Here is a 6,720-nt window from a genome sequence, read left to right on the forward strand (position 1 = left end):
AGATTTCTCTGGAATTGCACTGGGCACTGGAGCTGGCTCAAGGAACAGTAGTTCCTCAGGTTGCTTGTGACAGGTAAGCTAAGGACGCATCAAATGCCATGGAGAGGACCAGTGCTGTGTACTGGGTAAGAGTTCAGACTTCTGAGTCTCACGCTCCAGATTCAAAATCACAGCTTTACCATCACCAACTGGGAGACTAAAAGCAAAACAACCCACCCTGCTCCTGCATATATAAAATGGGGTAACAGTACATGATCATAGGGCCATTGTGAAGGTTGCATAAAATGTCAATAAATCTGGAAAGTTATCACATGTGAAGGAAACAGAGAACATCAACACATCAAAGACTGTGAACTTCATGTGCAGTAAAAAGAATGTATTCACACCATTCAACCCAGCGTTTCCCTAAATTGCTTCATCACCCCTTTTCAATAATACCTTTAAATATGTCAAGTATGAGTGTTCCCTAGATTAAAATGTAAAAGTTGCTGTGTAAAAAGAATGAGCTTTGGGGTCTAGAAAGACTGGATATCTAATCCAAGCATGACTGTTTATACTTGTACCTCTCAGCAAACTGAACTTTTCTTATACGTTAATTTTTATCGACTGCAACAGGGACTCACAGAACTTATTCAAGTTTTAAATGATAGAATACATACATGATTCAGCACAAGGTCTGCTATATAGTACCAGAAAATGTCCTTTCTCTTTCATCTTTGCCGTCTTCATTCACTCCAAGAAGTATTTAAGGAGAAACGGTAACCACCTTGCAAGAATGCAGTAAAAGGGATCTAAGCATTTCATTAGCTAGACTACCTTTCTACCTTTTCACGTCCCTTCCAATTCTGACATGCTGTGAACCAGAAGTATGGAGGTGGGGAAGTCTGTTGCATAGGCCCCCACACGAGATGCTGAGTCAACGCTAGTTTTTATGCAAACCTAACCAGGTCACAGAAATTTTGATAACCACTAATTCCTAAATCCTCATCTTATACTCCAATAGTCTTGAAGGGACAGAGACAAGGATTTGCTTTGCTTCTTGCCCTGAGGGTGGTCATAGTTAGGAACTGAGGGTACTTTGTTGACAAAGGTATAAGCAAACCTGGATATAAGCAAACCTGGAAGAGGATAAATGTGTCTTTCTGGTCTTTGAATGCTCTTCCTTCCAGAAGGGTAGAGTGCCGGTATGTTACAAGAAAGTAATATTTGAGATAAGTCCTAGCATCTCTGTCCCAGCTCCTTTGCATTTCTTCAGGCTTCCTCTTGCTGCTGATTTCATCTTTCTAGGCCAGCTTCATCACAGTTACAATGTGAAGAGTCAAGATTCAGAAGAAGCTTAAGTGAGATACAAAGTTCCTTTGAAGAAATTTGGTTTTAAGTAAAAGGCATCTATGTCAAAGCAACAAGATGTTTTCACATGGTTCAGCCTAGCTTTCTGGGGAACTAAATTGAGGTTTAGGGTAATGTTCCCTCTAGCAATGGAGTGTTAAATGTTAATCCCATCTTACTTGTGTACATAGCTTTTGCCTTTGGGACTGCACACTGTGGTCTGTGCTTAGTCAAGGATAGGGATCTGGTACTCAGGTACTCTGTTTTTCAGGATCTGTGTTCTTTTTTCATAGGTTTCCAGTACACTATTATTGAGAAAAAGGCCTTGAAAGAAGGTAACATTTTCCATTAATGACAACTGTGTGGCTTTACTGCTGTTGTTCTTCCTCAAAGTCAGGAAATTGACATAAAAAATACAAAAATGGGGAAAAATGATTATCAAATTTCATAATTCTTTGATTCAATTTCACTGCTAGATTTTCATTTTCCTGCCAGTTCTGCAGCAAAATATCTGTCTAACACAAGGCTTTAGAGAACAGATGCAAGAGAGATTAGACTCTGCCTTAAAACAACTTGCTGTTTGCATTTGGGGATTGAAAAGGGGGAGGATTCACTTATGGTATTGGCCCATTTAATACCCATTTGGCTTCTCTTGAGATTGATTTTCATTTGCTCTGCTCTAGTGCAACCCTTACTATTTCAATAAGTGATTAATCTTATTCTCTATTAGGGTGAGTCCTGTTTGAAGCACAGTGTGGTCCATCTGCCAATAATAATGCTTAAATAATGCAAATGCTGGCTTTTATCATTATAAAGCCCTCCAATGGACTGATTAATTTCAGAACTGCATTTTATGGATTCTCTCTCTACACTTGTACAGATTCAATTTGATAACTCATAGTCCACATCTCACTACCTTATTTCAGCTATCCAAATTTACACCCACAGCACTGGAATAAGCACAACCCAAAACAAAAAAGCCTCTCTACTTGATGATTATTTTATAACAACTTCAGTTGGAGAAAACAAGTTATTGAGGGTGAAGAAGTACCTATGCCCCATGAATACTCCACCTTGAAAATAATTTTTCATGTAGAATTTATAACTGTATTAAAATTATACTGAAACTAACTACTAATAAGCATTTCTCATGGTGAAAAGAAAAGCCTGGCATAGAGAAATACCTCTTGCTCCCACCAATTGCCCAGTGGCTCCCATCAGCTCACCTCTGGGCCTTTGCATCTGCTGTTCCCTATTCACAGGTCATTTCTGACCAAGTCCCCATGTTTTCTGGCTAGTTCTAATTCACTTTCCATGAATTAGGCAGCTTTTATAATCCTCTGAACTTAGCCTATTGTTGTACAACCCATTGCAAATACCTATTTATGTCCCTCTCTCCAATTATACTGTTAGTTTCATTAAGCCTGGGACCAAATTTTCTTTTCTGTCATCATGCCAATGCTCAACAGTGCCTGAGGCACAACCGTAGTAAATGCTGCTAGATGTCTCCACGGAGGATGGAAAGAAGGGGAGCTGGTGTACATTAAGGAACAAGGAGGTTAAGAGGTAAGAGAAAGGCAGAGTCAGGTAAAGCCCTTAAAGACTAGATGCTGAGACACATCCCTATGTATCTATCAGCTCTGGGAAATGCTGATAGATACACCTGGGAATGGTTGGGGATCAGGAGTGGGAAGGCACTCAGAGAACATTACGCACCCCTGTGCAACTTCAAAGAAAACTAAAGCAAAAGTAATTAGAAGCTGGCTTTACCCAAACATAATAGATTCTCAAATTTCAGAGTAGGGGTGGGAAGAGAAGGGGAAAACTGTTTGTGTGGGTGCGTACATATGCTAGCCTCTAAAAAAGATTTCAGAACAGTGATTTTTTAAAAAATGTAGATAAACCATTTTCCACAATCTCACTGATATGTTAGTGTATATGAAAGGCTCATATAGGACCAAGTTCAAAGTAGCAAGTGAAATGAAATTTTTCTGGAATTGAAAAGTAAAAATTTAAATGAAGGCAAATGCACTATTGTAATTGTATTGTAGGATAGTTGACTGTATGACAAGTAAAGTATGTGGGTCCCTGTTTTGTGGGTGGTGGGAGAGAGGTTGGCAGTAGGCAGTGTAAAGACGGTGGAAAGGTGTGTCACAGATGAATTAAAGAAGGGTTAGAATGGACCAATATCAACTCCTTCACAGTTTTAATGGGCTTTCCAGGTGGCTCAGCAGCCAAGAATCTGCCTGCAATGTAGGAGACACAGGAGACTCGGTTTGATCCCTGGGTCAGGAAGATCCCCTGGAGAAGGAAATGGCAATCCACTCTAGTATTCTTTCTGGGAAAATCCTGTTGACAGAGGAACCTGGCAGGCTACAGTCCATGGGGTCACAAAAAGTCAGACATTACTGAGCGGCTGAGCATGCAGTTTTAACAAGGACCTGCCAGTTGATCTAAATATTCATCTGTGCAAAAATAGATAGATGCAGTGAGCAGAAATACCCCCTACCCCCACCTGCTGAGCATGCAAACTGATGAAGGGGAATAATAGAGGGCGGGATGTGCAATGAAGATGGTGGGATGTGCAATGAAGATGCCAGAAGGAACTTCCACACCGCAAGTAGCCACCTGTCCGTGGGGAACACGTATACATGCTTAGGGATAACTGAAGAAGGCTCATTTCATTTGTCTTTAATCTTGTCTGCCTCTGGCTCTTTGAAGCAGATATATAAAAATCTGGGCAGCTAAAGGCTGAAAGTAGTGATTTGTTTCATAAGAAGTCACTGTAATAAACAAACACCTATTTTTTTTTTTCAATGTTAGATACATGTTCTTAGATTTCTGTGGTTTTCTCTGAAAGAATTTGACAGAAAAAAAAACAAACCAGCATCTGGGCAGTTAACTGAAGTAACTGAAAACCATGCAAGGTAAATTTTAAATGAATGTGTGTAGCATGTTAATATAAATATACAAATATATAATTGTATAGCATTTTCATAATTGTGTAACATTTCCTAAAGTATAGTAACATAAGCATATTTATGGGGAAGAATATTCTGCTATCATGGCAAAGAATGGATACGGTTATAAAGAATAATTTGGTGAGACAGGCCACCACCATTTTTTAAGTTGAAAAATGAAGTTTAAATAATATTCATAAAGGTTAGCTCCTTTAGGCTCATGCAAAAATTCAGTGAGAAATATATGAGTTCCCCAGCTCTTATTCCAAATATTTCACTAGCAAGTGTCTCCACTTACCTCTGGGTGTTTCATAAGCTCTGCATATTCCGAGTTGATGCTCAGGGAAGTTACTGTTTTCCTTAACTTCTTTTTGACACGGATGTCCAGCTTTCTAAAAGAAAAAGATAAGGAGACAAGAAATCTAACAGTGATTCTTCAAAATCTAGCTCATAAAGGACTCTATGTGCTAAATAAAACAAGGATACAGTGAAGTGGTTGCCTTAGCAACAATAGCCATAAAAGTAATTTTCAAACTTGGAGACTCTTTGTGCCTTTTTCACTATAGATATTACAGTGGCACAAGTAACAAAATTAAGAGTAAAATGATGAGGACAATAAAGTAAGATTCATACTCCTAAAGGTGGGCAGCTTGGTTAAAGCAGAGCAAATTGGGAGTAGAATAACAGGTTATGTGTTATAAAAAGCTGAAATGGGGATGAAATGAAGTGTTTAGCTTGGTTCAAGGAAATAGAGGTAGATATGAAATTCAGAAAAGAAAATTTAGTCTGTGATGAGAAATATGCCAGAGAGAGAAAAAATGAGTTAGTAGTTCGGTTACAATATTCCAGAATAGTCTCTGAAAAGAAGGCAAAACTCTGTCTTTCAGGACAAAGGAAAAGTGAATCATTGCAAGACACTAAAGGCAATATGAGAGCAGCCATACTATTCCAAAAGGAGTGTGAAGATTTTCTCTTTTCCAGCCTCTGTTTGGACTATTTGGTTCACATGATCTATAATTATTTTTTAATTGAAAAGACAAAATATGTAACCATAAGATCTCCCTAAAGAGAAAGCAATAATGAATTGGTTTTGATTCTTAAAAACAAAAAGAGGAGGCTTCTGAAAATTCTCAAAACAGAGAACATTTTCTGAGTTTGTGAAAGTGGTAAAGAGCCTAATTACTATAACGGGAGTGTTCTCTACTGGAGACTCTTCTGTGGAAACATGAAAGGGGTACCTATGGCTTAAGGCTGACCATTGCAGGTTAAGCATCTCAACAAATACTTAAGCACCTCTGAGAATGTATCGGGAGTCTACAGGGCCGCTTGCTCCACTTACACAAATGCCTGGTTCAACCACAGACACAAGGTGTCTGTCCCAAGGCAGGTCTCCACATGCTTTCAGGGAAAAAGAGAGAATCTGTTCTTACACACCTTTGATTTGTCTCTCACTTTCCACTCAAAAAAAAAAAAATATGATTTCTGATAACAGAAGAACTATCATCTACAGATTAGAGTAACAGCTTACAGGTTCTGAGTGCCATACAGTAAATTATCCTCAAACGTTTCAACTTCCCAATAGTGCTATTTGTCCAGGTTTCTCAATCAAAAAACTGACTGCAGCTCAAGAAACTCACCACCACTTCCTTTCTCTACTTCTCTGTCTCTCTCTTTTTCAGAAAGGGGTAGGAGGTGTTTGGTCTAAGTTTAAATAGTTCAAAGCCTAAACCAGGATTCAAACACTCTATACAAATCTCTAGTGTTCACTTTATTTTTGCTACTCTTCTAAAGCTTATTCCCTGGTACTCAATCAAATCCCAACATATAGTTTCACTATTTTTTTTCTTATCACTTTCTATTATATGTCCTACGTGAGACTAAATGAACCTCTTACTATTTTAAGTAAAAATATCTTTGCACATAAAAATCATCCCCAGCCTGTTTTCCTATGTCAAATACTAATTGTTCTTTACGATTTCATGCGAATATTTCTCCTCTATATTATTCTTCCTAATCCCCTAGCAACAGATATCTTTTCCTTTGCTGTCCTTTCATAGCATAATATTTCTCCTTGTTTAAATAACATTTGTCACTCTTAAATAGGTTTGAGCCATTTGTAACTCTTGTCTGTCATTAGCCTCTATCTAGTGGTGATACTGTGCTGTGCTGTGGTTAGTTACTCAGTCATTACTCTTTGTGACCCATGGACTGTAGCCTGCTAGGCACCTCTGTCCATCGGGATTCTCCCAGGCAAGAATACTGGAGTGAGTTCCCATGTCCTCCTCCAGGGGATCTTCCCAACCAAGGGATTGAACCCAGGTCTCCCCCATTGCAGGTGGATTCTTTACCATCTGTGCCACCATGGAAGGCCAGCTAGTGGTGATATCCACCTTCAACTTAATTTAGTTTTCTATTAAGTATTTTAAACATA

At 38.7% G+C, this 6,720-nt stretch overlaps 1 long non-coding RNA gene across 1 annotated transcript in view; it reads right to left on the reverse strand.

The window, feature by feature from the left end:
- The window catches only part of LOC112586248, a 74,981-nt gene extending 70,176 nt beyond the window's left edge, over nucleotides 1–4,805 (reverse strand). Inside the window, exon 1 of the long non-coding RNA XR_006552479.2 lies at nucleotides 4,588–4,805. This is a non-coding gene — a long non-coding RNA (uncharacterized LOC112586248). The remainder of the gene's footprint in view (nucleotides 1–4,587) is intronic.
- Between the last annotated feature and the right edge of the window lie 1,915 nt (nucleotides 4,806–6,720).

The sequence above is a fragment of the Bubalus bubalis genome, chromosome 7, assembly GCF_019923935.1.
Source record: "Bubalus bubalis isolate 160015118507 breed Murrah chromosome 7, NDDB_SH_1, whole genome shotgun sequence".
Lineage (NCBI taxonomy): Eukaryota > Metazoa > Chordata > Mammalia > Artiodactyla > Bovidae > Bubalus > Bubalus bubalis.